Genomic DNA, 12101 nt, shown 5'->3' with positions numbered 1-12101 from the left:
GTTTTCTGAACACGTGAAAAATCTGTGCCTCTCAAACGTCACGTTACGTTTAGGTATGCAGTAGGCCTCAAACTGTTCCATTATTTTATCTAGCTTCATTTTGTCTCCATTAGCAGCGAATGTGAAGTTATTATACACCTCCAGTGCTTCATCACCCACGACATGTAAGAACAGTGACGATTTCCTTTTATTACTTTTCTCGTCAGCTCCGATTGCTGATAAATACAACCCCACACGTTGTTTGAACCTCCTCCAATTTTCAGCCACATTACCTGTCAACTGAAGCGTCGCTGGTGGGAGTAAACCTTCCATTTTTTCACTTTGTTAGCTATTCTCCAAGGTAAGTAACGATTTTCTCTTTTGGCTTGCTAATATGTGGAGAGCTGATTTAACTTCAGATTTTTTCTCTTCATCTCTTTCAGCCACTCCTGACACCATGTATTGATTTCTTTGTGGGTTCAATGACGAGACATTTATGAAAGAGAATGACTTTTAATCTAAAACTTGTTCAACTCTTTTATACAGCTTTTATAGGAGACACGATGCTAGTGATGCATCTAGAACGAAACTGAAACTAAACCAAACTGCCTTGCTTGTCTCGGTCACATGACCTCTGCTGGTCAGGCATAAGTAATCAATACCTGCAAACATGCTTTTAAGGCATCATAATCGAACAGGCAAATACCATCTCTATTTGCTGATATCATTACACTGACTTCATTATTTGCCACAGTTTTGAGGGATGACAGCTTCGTGGGATGAAATCATTTTCTATTTTGCATTATTGGTCTCCGTGGACTACTGCTGGGTGAAGATGCATGAGATCCTTCCTCAGGCTTCTAATGCTATGTTTTAACTCATCCCTTAGTTCTACACTCTGTTCCCACAATTTATTTCCTGCAGCATGATTATCACTGGTCAAAATACTAATTTCTCTGACTGGCTGGCGACTTGCATTTAAAATGTATTGAGGGTTTCCTCACTTCAAACATATGAATGTACAAATGTAAAAACACTCCCGTGCTAAAACTCTGCTGGTTAACAGGCTGTTGTTTCAACTGAATTGATGATTTTGCCAGCCCTGGGGAGGTGGGTTTGGAGGCTGGACTGCCGGGAAAATGGGAGACTCTGGGGGTGGTTGTCCATCCCGCCCTCAACCCGCCTCCATGCCATCTTGCCAGGAGGTGGGAAGCCATCTTGCGCCGGGTCCCATCTCCTTGGAGGCGGGAAGGGATTACAGCCACTAAACTGCCTGTTAACAGGTAGTTAACAAGCAGATAAGAGGTTTAACCCCCATTTTGCCCACACAAGTGCGGGCTTTTTGAAGGCTCCAAAACCCGCCAGGGTCACCGAGGTGAGTAGTGGGTCTGCGGGGGTCGGAGGGGTCCAAAAAATGTGCTGTGGAGGTGAGTGATGGGTGCAAGTGTGGAGAGGTGAGTATCTGAGGTAAGTGGAAAGTGTTAGAAAAAGTGTACTTACCTTTGTTTCTTCCTGCAGGCTTCAATCAGTGGGTATGCGGAGAGTCTCGCACCTCCGCGGTAGGGATGACAGATGGTCGTTGCATACTCCAGTGCAACAACCATCTAATTTCTGCAAAAGAAAGAGGTTTGATGAGGTCTTGAATTCAAGGACTCATCAAACTACAGAGAATGTCAGTGTTTGACAGCTTCACAGAGCTGTCAAACAATGACAATTCATCTGTCAAAAATTTTTGACAGATGGAACGTCATATGCTGACGTTCTCTGTAACCGGCTTCGCCTTAATTGGCTGCTAAGCCCGCTGGGCGGCCTTAAAAAGGTCAATCAAGGGAAAATAGCGTGGGTTGGCCAGAAGTTGATGGAGGCGGGACTGAAACTTGACAAGTGGGAGTCCCGCCTCCAAAAGCTCCCCATTGGCAAAATCCAGCCCCTTGTGTCTGTATATTTGAAATAGTGTGAGGGACATCAGATCTATTTGGTTTGTATGATGGATTGTTCCACAAAGAAGCAAAATGTGATTTAATTCTGGATGATGTGGAGAAGATTTATCAGGACGTTCACTGGGTGAGTGAGCACAATATTTTACTGTCAAGGTCTCCACCTAGACTATTTCCCACTGGATAGCAGGGGGTTTGGGGGGGTGTAGGTGGGTGGGGTTGGGGGCCGACAAACATCCAGTATCTGCCTCAATTTCTCAAAGAGTAGGAATAGCACAGGTTAGATGCAGAGCAAAGCTCCTTCTATTCTGTCCCAACAATGTGACTTCACCCCACCAACCTAACTTCAGAGGATTTCCCACTACCACACCAATATGATATTACTGTTTCACCCAATATCCATCCTTGTGGCTTGTCTGAGTGAGAGTGCCAGGTTTCCTGAATTGTAGGCAGATCAATCAAGAGGAATTTCTTTGCGATTACTCCAAGATCATCTCACCTGGGAAGAAGTCCTTCCAGAGAGCAGAGAGAGGCGATTTTCTCCCCACTAGTCTGTAGGAACATAGGGCCATTTAACCCCTCGGGCCTGTTCCGCCATTCAATGAGATTATGGCTGATCAGTGACCTAACTCCATATACCCCCCTTTGCCCCATATCCCTTAATACTTTTGGTTAACAAAAATCTATCAATCTCAGATTTAAAATTAACAATTAATCTAGCATCAATTGCCATTTGCGGAAGAGAGTTCCAAACTTCTACCACCCTTTGTGTGTAGAAGTGTTTCCTAATTTCATAGCTGAAAAGTCCAGCTCTAATTTTTAAGACTATGCCCCCTAGTCCTGGACTCCTCAGCCAGCGGTAATAGTTTCTCTCTATCCATCTATTATTTCCCCTTACTGTCTTGAAAACTTTGATCAAATTGCACCTTAACCTTCTAAATTCCAGGGAATACAACCCTAGTTTGTGTAGTCTCTCCTTGTAATTTAACCCTTGGAGTCCAGGTATCATTCTGGCAAAACTACACTGCGTTCCCTCCAAGGCCCCAATATATCCTTCCTAAGGTGTGGTGCCCAGAATTGAACACATTACTCCAGGTGTGGTCTAACCAGAGTTTTGTATAGCTGCAGCATAACTTCTACCCCTTGTATTCTATTCCTCTAGATATAAAGGCCAGCATTCCATTAGCCTTTTTGATTATTTTCTGTCCATGACATTTTAATGATCTATGTACCTGGACCCCCCCAAGCCTCTTTGGACCTCCACTATTTTTAGCTTTTCACCATTTAGAAAGTACTCTGTTCCATCCTTTTTAGGACCAAAGTGGATGACCCAACACATTTGTCTGCATGGAAATCCATTTGCCACAGTTTTGCCCATTCACTTAATCTATTAATATCTCTTGGTAATTTTATGTTTCCATCTACACTGCCTGCAATGCTGCCTATGCCTCCTTATAATGGCCCAGAGGTGTGAGATTGGAGCCCACTGAGGTATACCATTTTTGTATTCAAAACTTCATTCTAACTTATAAGTTAATCAGCAATAAATGGCAGAACAAATACTAAGGGGTCGATTTTAGTTCAGGTGCGGGGAATTGGCGGCTTCCCCGAATTTAGTGATTCCGACACAATTGTAAATGGGTCTGTGAGATTGATGCAAATTTAACACAAATGGCCAATTGATTTCCAATGTGTGGGAAGCCTTAGCAATTGAGTATTTCCAGTCAGAAAGTCGCAGAATATGACATCACCATTGCTGCTGCTTTTAAGGCCCACAGCAAGCCTTGATTCCTCTGCAGGCTTCCAACCTTCAACATTAAGATGGCACAGGAGGAACGGCCAGCGGGAGGGCCAGATCTGCGCCCAAATTTGATGAGGCTTCACTACAGGCATTATTGGATGGTGCTAGGGCCCACAGGGAGGTCCTCTTCCCTTCATCAGGGAGGAAGAGGCCTCCCAGCCAGACCAAGGCTGTGTGGCTAGAGGTGGCAGGTCAAGTCAACTCCTTGGGGCTAACACGAAGAATGTGGTTGCAGTGCAGGAAAAGATTCCGTGACCTTCTTCGCACTGGAAAAGTAAGTACTGTAAGATGTTTCCATCACCCTCAATCTGATCCCCATTGCCTTTCCTCACCAGCACTCAGCTTTAGCAATCTCTTCCTGCACATCCCACTAGACACTCACATCCATGCACCCTTACCCATTCCCTCTCTCTCTATGCTCACATTCACAGAACGATGCCCCCATGCAGCCCTCACACTCCCTCTCACTCTGATGCTTTGAACACAACTGACAACACACAGGGAGGGCTCTTGATATTGCAACCTCACTCCATCTTTGTCTCCTTCTAAGTATCTATGCTATGCAATCTCTGCACTCACTCCTTCATTCTCACTCAACCTCCACTTGTCTCCCTCATTGCAGGAAAAGAGAGCTCACAACAGGAGAGAGCGAGCCAGGACAGGAGGAGAGCCGCCCTCATTAGCCCAGCTCACCCACTGGGAGGAAGGCGTGCTGGAGATTGCCGGGGCTGAGCGAGATGTGGAGGTTGGGGAAGGACAGAATAGTTTTCCATCTCTCTCATTGGCATTGCATGAGTCGCTGATAATGATTCTGAAGCTACATCATATGGACTTATGATCATCTGCAAAATGCAATGTGCATGTAACCTTGCCATCACATCTCTAACTTTTTCCTTGACTCCCCCACAGGACCATCGAGAGCCCCCGTCCCCACGGTGCAGGAGGAAGAGCCTGAACAGCCAGACTCCTCAGAGGAATCTGCAACCTCTGAGGGCGCAGCGTCATCAGAAATAAGCGCACCCAGCACCAGCGCAGACACTCACACCTCGGTGGGACCTTCGGGACATAGGGTAGAGTTGCCACCTGGTGTATCACAGCTCACAAGTGAGCATCAGCAGATTGTGGAGACAGGGACAGCAGTGGAGAGTCCTCGTCGGAGGGCACAGGACTCTGCCAGCTCGGCTCAGCTGCATGTCGACCCTCTGCCTCTGGGTCCATCCATAAGATCAGAGGTGATGGAACTTCAGGCACAGATGCAGGAGTCTCTGGCAGGTTTTGTCTCTAGGGTCGCTGCGAGTGTGGAGCGAATGGAGGAGTCCATTGCGAACATGAGCAGAGCCTTTGTGGAGTCATTGGCGCATGAACGCATCAACACGGAAAGGATGGCTACCTACGTGGAAATGATTGCTGCCTCCGTGGTAAGGCTGGCTATGGTAGAGGAGAGGAGGGCTACGGCCATGGAGGAGGTTAGTCGCTAGGGTATGGAAAACATGGTGAGTGTTCAGAATAGAATGACATCTCTTGAGGAGCGATGGGCATCTATTGAACAGAGAAACCAGACCTTCATGGAAGTCCTTCTGAGTAGGACTGCCATTGCAGATACGGGTCCCCATGGCCCCCCTGATGTGCAGCAAGGTGCTCTCAAGCCACTTGAAGGCACTGAGGGGGACCTGACCCATGAGAGGGAGGTTGGTGGCAGCCCTCAAAGAAGTGGGGGCAACTCTCCAAGCACTCACACTTCCATGCCACTGCAGAGCCCTCGGTCAGAGCCCCGCCGGAGTACACACCCAACAGAGATAGAGGTCTCAACCCCTGCACAGCCGCAGGAGCAGCAGACTGCTGGCGAGCCCTCACAGGCTCGCCATCCCAGAGGACGCCTGCCAAAGATGTCGAGACAGGAGCAGCAGGAAAGTGTGCAAGGGGCCTCCACATCTGCTGAAGCCACAAGGGAACCACTACGTAGGAGCATGCGTAAGAGGAAAATAAAGCACTAATAGTCACAAGGGTAGTCACTTGGGTGAAATGTGTTTATTTTAAAAATGCCATCAGTTGGTTATTGTAAATAAAATTTCTGATGGCAACTTCTGCAGTTGTGGCGTGTGTCATTTCGCGAATGGGGCTGGAGGTCCTCTAATGCCAAGAGGGGAAGGAAGAAAAGGCCTCCCATGCTTCTGGTAGGTGCCTCAGTTGAGGAAGCGCTGAGTGAGGGTGGCGAGAGGGATCTCGCAGGAGGTCACACTGGAGATGGGTGTCAGGGTCCAAACTTCCACAGCTGTGGTTATGCCTTCTAAAAGTTTCCCCAGACCTGAGACAACAAAGTCCTGCCACCTGCAAATGATGACTGCTCAAATATCCTCTTTAATGTTGGACCTGCAGCTGATAGTCAGCAAGCCAATAGTGTTCACGCCAGGTTTCACAGGCGTCATCCCCACCAGGCGCGTTTTGCGTGGGAAAAGGGTTGAACAGGCAAGGGCCTGTTTGATTGGGATTATAAAGGCCAGTCAGTGCTGCTTAAGGGCCCTAAAGACCAGTCCCGCCTGTTGCAGGCGGGACTGATTCGGGTCAATCAGACACACCTAGGTGTGGAGGCGGGAACCAGGCGGGGGGGGCGCGACCCCTAGATTTAGCGATTTTAACACCCCGCACGCCTAAAAGCCCAGCTCACGGCCCAATGAAAATCGAGGCCTAACATTCTAAACTCCAATTTTGGACTGTCAGCTGGAAAATAAATGCAAGATAAAAATGTTTAACTAAAATAAATGTTAAAAAAATCTCCTCCTGAGCTGTGTGCTAATGGCTATATGAAATAGTGTAGCAGAGTGTAAACTAGAATAGAGGGCCGGGGAGCAAATGAAAGCCCTTGCTTTTCATTTTAGATTTAATCGGCCATCTGTTTCTTTCCCAGCATCATTTGCTGTCAATATGTCACTTGCATTCTCCACATATTCATTGGGCTCCATCCCAAAAGTGAAAGTAACAATTTTAGTGCAATTGGCTTCACTCTCCTGGGTTAAGGAGGGAAGGAACAGCCAGGGTTCCCCCTTCTGATTGTTATACAGTGAGCCTCGACTGGAAAGTGCACGAGGTTGTACGACAGGCAAGCAACCCGATCACTAGCCAGCAGCATGCCAGCAGTTGCTATTTTGTTAACTATTTGTTGACTTTGCACAATTGTTTTAATGCACAGGATTTACTGGGATAGAAAAGAGAACAAGAGTTTTTGTTTTTTCTACTCAAGTGAATTATGTTCAAAACCAATCAATTATTGACTAAATCACAAATGTTGGCAACATTACACTAGGCTCATGCATGATGTCTGAAATTATGGAGAGCTACCAACAGGGATTAAAGTGGGCCAGCAAGGTCAGGGATGCTGCTCCAGTTCTTGTTTCACCAAATAATTATGGCACTGATTCTTAACAAGATTTCCAAAAGTGGCCTTTTTCGTTGGCTGTTGAATCTCGTAATCTTGTGAGATTCTGAAAGTAATATTTGGTGTCTGGTTCCACAGACTTCCCACCACACATTGTCAAAACAGCGCATTTCTACTGCAGGCAAGTTCTGATATTCTTGCTAAGCTATGTTGCCTTGTTGCTGCTACTTCCCACTTTACACCGCTGCATTACCACCACTGCCACCTTACCACTGGTCCCTCACACCCTACCTTCACATTGCTCCTTCTCAGCTTCCCATCGCTCATCTTCCCATCGCTCCCTCACCTTCCCATGGTTCCCTCCCCTTCTCACGGCTCCCTCCCCTTCCCATCACTCCCTCCCCTTCCCATCGCTCCCTCCCCTTCCCATCGCTCCCTCACCTTCCCATCACTCCCTCCCCTTCCTATCTCTCCCTCCCCTTCCCATTGCACCCTCCCCATCCCATCGCTCCCTCCCCTTCCAGTCGCTCCCTCACCTTCCCATCGCTCCCTCACCTTCCCATCGCTCGCTCCCCTTCCCATCACTCCCTCCCCTTCCAGTCGCTCCCTCACCTTCCCATCGCTCGCTCCCCTTCCCATCGCTCCCTCACCTTCCCATTGCTCCCTCCCCTTCCCATCGCTCCCTCTCCTTCCCATCGCTTCCTCCCCTTCCCATCGCTTCCTCCCCTTCCTATCGCTCCCTCTCCTTCCCATCACTCCCTCCCCTTCCCATTGCTCCCTCCCCTTCCCATCACTCCCTCCCCTTCCCATCGCTCCCTCCCCATTGCTCCCTACCCATCTCATGGCTCCCTCCCCTTCCCACCACTTACTCTCCTTCCCATCGCTCCCTCCCCTTCCCATCGCTCCCTCCCCTTCCCATCACTCCCTCCCCTTCCTATCACTCCCTTCCCTTCCCATCACTCCCTCCCGTACCCATCGCTCCCTCCCCTTTCCATCGCTCCCTCCCCTTCCCATCACTCTCTCCCCTTCCTATCGCTCCCTCCCCTTCCCATCGCTCCCTCCCCTTTCCATCACTCCCTCCCCTTCCCATCGCTCCCTCCCCTTTCCATTGCTTCCTTCCCTTCCCATCACTCCCTCCCCTTCCCATCGCTCCCTCCCCTTCCCATCACCCCCTCCCCTTCCCATTGCTCCCTCCCCTTCCCATCGCTCCCTTCCCTTTCCATCGCTTCCTTCCCTTCCCATCGCTCCCTCCCCTTTCCATCGCTTCCTTCCCTTCCCATCGCTCCCTCCACTTCCCATCGCTATTTCCCCTTCCCATCGCTCCCCCCTTCCCATCGCTCCCTCCCCTTTCCATCGCTCCCCCCTTCCCATCGCTTCGTTCCCTTCACATCGCTCCCTTCCCTTCCCATCGCTCCCTCCCCTTTCCATCGCTTCCTTCCCTTCCCATTACTCCCTCCCCTTTCCATCGCTTCCTTCCCTTTCCAATGCTTCCTTCCCTTCCCATCGCTCCCTCCCCTTCCCATCGCTCCCTCCCCTTTCCATCGCTCCCGCCTTCCCATCGCTCCCTCCCCTTCCCATCGCTGTTATGTTCATTAATAACTAGACATTCTTATTATGAACACAGCTAGCTTTTGCTAGACACTTTTATTGAGCACATGTGGACTTGTACAGCATCTTGTAGAGGCTTCCATCTTGACTGCTGCCTTGTGGGTAGCCTAGCCTCATGGGTAATGTAGTCTTAATATATATACAGCTGGGTAGTGTAGTCTTAATACATACAGCTATATACAGCTCTACACAGCTCTACGGCTCCACCTAGTGTCCACTATAGAATGACATGTTTTTGATCGTTACATCCCCCTTTCTTTGAGGTTTAACAAAATCAATATCAATCAACTTTCAAGAAAACAATAAAGATAATATCAGTAACACTTTTGTTAGTGCTCTATAAACATAAACATTTTCAAAACAGTCAACACATTTTCAAAGCTTTACATTGTACGCAAAGATTAAGTCTATCAGGCTTTTTTACTTCACGTGTGGATCTTCTCAACACGGGTAAGTCTGATGTGTCTTCATGAGATTGTTCTGGCGGTGAATGATAAGATGCAGTTGCGGCATTGTCATCAATCTGCTCTTGTATAGATCGAGGTCTCCTTGCGATCTTTGCTTGGAGAGGGTTTCAGTGTTTCCTTCACTCTTCATGCCATAACTCTCAATGTAGTCAATGCACTCTCGAAAAACTGCTGGCAGCTGGATCCCATCATACAGCATAGTCCTCTCAGCAGCCTCGGCTAAAGGAACACCAAAGATTGGCCTGAGGGAAGAAGGAGTATCCACCGGAACTGCTTCCTGCTCTGGTGCAGGCTTCTTCTTTTTCTTTTTCTCTTTCCACTGCTTAACAACATCTGCTGCGGTTATATCTTTGGACTTTTTCTCCTTGTGTTTTTCCTCTTTGTGCTTTTCTTCCTTTGGCTTCTCTTTGACCTTAAAGTCTTTTTCTTCTTGGAGAAACTAGGCTTTTTTAAGACATGGATACCCTTTGGCCTTTTCATCCTTGATGGGCTCTCTGCTTCATCACCTGAGTCATCTGGTCTGCTTATGGCACAGTTTATACGGTAGACTCTCTTGACCAGTTCTAAGTCTTCACAAGCTTTGTCACCTAGTATCGAATCAAGTCTTTCAGCCACAACAGAAAACATGAGATGATGCACTTTGTCTTTGACTGTCACTTTAAGTCTGCATACACCTAAGCTATCTATTTTCTGTCCATTATAGTCCTTCAGTAGTACTGACTTTTTCTGTATTTTGGGCTTTTCTTTCATATTGTTAATGTCACTCATACTGATTAAGTTTGCTTTTGCCCCAGTGTCTAGTTTCAAGGTAACTAATGCTCCATTTACCTGCAGTGGGATCATCCATTTGTCCTCTTTTACTGCATTAACTTTATGTTCAGCATTGTCCATTTCTGAGGGCTGCACATTTTCTGTATCCTTTTTGATATCGTCACATGACACCATTCGTACAAAAAATGTCTCACTTAAATCAGTGTCCTCAATTACATTAACTCGTTGCCCTTTCGTTGTTTTTACTTTTGAAAAGCATTGTTTGGCAAAGTGATTCTTTCCATTACACTTTGTGCACATTTTTCCAAATGCTGGGCATTGTCTTAACTGGTGTTTGTAACCACAGCATTTACAATTAAAAATTTCATCCTCCGATTGCTTTTCATTTCTGTTCTGCCCACGTTTCTTCCCCTTGTAGGACACAGCACCGACAGCAGCATTATCACTCTTTACAATCGCATCATTATTGATTTCACTGAACGTCTTCACGTGCTTTCGAGCTAGCTCGCTGGCTTGGCATATTTTCACCGCATTTTCCAAATTTAGTTCGGTTTCTCTCAACAGACGTTCCCTGACTTTTTTATCATGAATTCCAAACACAATCTGGTCACGAATCATGGATGCTTTGAGCTCAGAGAAATTACATGTCTGTGCTTTCAGTTTCAGATCAGTTATAAAGCTATCAAAAGTCTGATTTTGTTGCTGTGTCCGAGAACGGAAGATGTATCTTTCATGCGTCTCATTCGTTTTGGGAGAGCAATGTGCATCAAATTTTTTTAGCACATCTTCTAATTTTTCTCTGTTCTCCTCTGGATTAAGTACAAATGTATTAAATACCTCTATCGCCTGTGGGCCTGCAACCGTAAGCAGCAACGCTATCTTCCTTGCGTCTGGCTTCGTACCGAATCCGATGGCTGCAATGTAGAGTTCGAATTGCTGTTTAAAAGTCTGCCAGTTGTAGTCGATTTTTTCTGTGAGATTCAAACGCTCTGGTGGCTTCAAATTCTCCATGTCGCTTTTCACAATTTTCAGCAGATCTTCACCACCCTGGTACCATGTTATGTTCATTAATAACTAGGCATTCTTATTATGAACACAGCTAGCTTTTGCTAGACACTTTTATTGAGCACATGTGGACTTGTACAGCATCTTGTAGAGGCTTCCATCTTGACTGCTGCCTTGTGGGTAGCCTAGCCTCATGGGTAATGTAGTCTTAATATATATACAGCTGGGTAGTGTAGTCTTAATACATGCAGCTATATACAGCTCTACACAGCTCTATGGCTCCACCTAGTGTCCACTATAGAATGACATGTTTTTGATCGTTACAATCGCTCCCTCCCCTTTCCATCACTCCCTCCCCTTCCCAACGCACCCTCACCACCCCATTGCTCTTTTTTTAATATCGCTACTAGCCTCTTGTTAAGCCGGTGGATTTCAGTTTACTATGAAGTGTAAGCCCAGAGACAACTACTCACTCAGATTCATTCACATTAGTACGGAGAGTGAATCCCGGTTACTCGGATACATTCACATCTGGGGTCATCAGTTCTGAGTCCCAAGCTGTGTCTTTGTACTTGAATTTACCAGCCACTCTTGAGATATGTTACTTAGATTTGTAGTTAGCCAGTTAGCATAAGAGCAGTCAGACATTCATGAGCACACTGGCGTTTACTTCTCATCATCCCCTATTGCCTGAGTATGGAGCAGGAAACAAGGAAACATTTCAATTTCATTATTTTGAATGTTACAAAAATCTTCAAATAACAAGTATTAATAATGAGGAAAACCAGGACAGTTGAAGGGCAAAGTAAGTAATTTAACAAGCCATGTACTGCCAGTTCTAGTGAAGCCCATATGATTGCTAGGCCAGTAATGTCAGTGTACATGTAACACATTTTTAGTATTTGATTACTTCGTTCCATGTTGCTTGTAGTACCTCTACGTCCACTTTCAATTTGTTGCATTGATTGAATCATAGCAGAAAAAAATGCTGAATATCTGATGTGAGAAGTGTGAACTCAAGTCTCTTAAAGGGGAATGGTAATTTTTGAATGGCTGCCTGGAAAACTTTTCCCATCATTTATGCAAAGAAGTAATTTGTAAGACGATGATACGATTCATGTCAAACACCACCAAGTCTTTTTGCATACAGGTCCTTGAAT

General features: G+C 46.5%; 1 protein-coding gene across 2 annotated transcripts in view; it reads left to right on the top strand.

Annotated features, from left to right (window-relative positions):
- Window positions 1–12101, top strand: part of shtn3 (shootin 3) — a 301957-nt gene that overhangs the window by 179870 nt on the left and 109986 nt on the right. The window lies entirely within an intron of this gene.

The sequence above is a fragment of the Somniosus microcephalus genome, chromosome 8 (assembly GCF_052327205.1).
Source record: "Somniosus microcephalus isolate GS21.2 chromosome 8, FLI_Smic_1.0, whole genome shotgun sequence".
In the NCBI taxonomy this organism is placed as follows: domain Eukaryota; kingdom Metazoa; phylum Chordata; class Chondrichthyes; order Squaliformes; family Somniosidae; genus Somniosus; species Somniosus microcephalus.
This window is presented reverse-complemented; position numbering and strand designations above follow the sequence as displayed.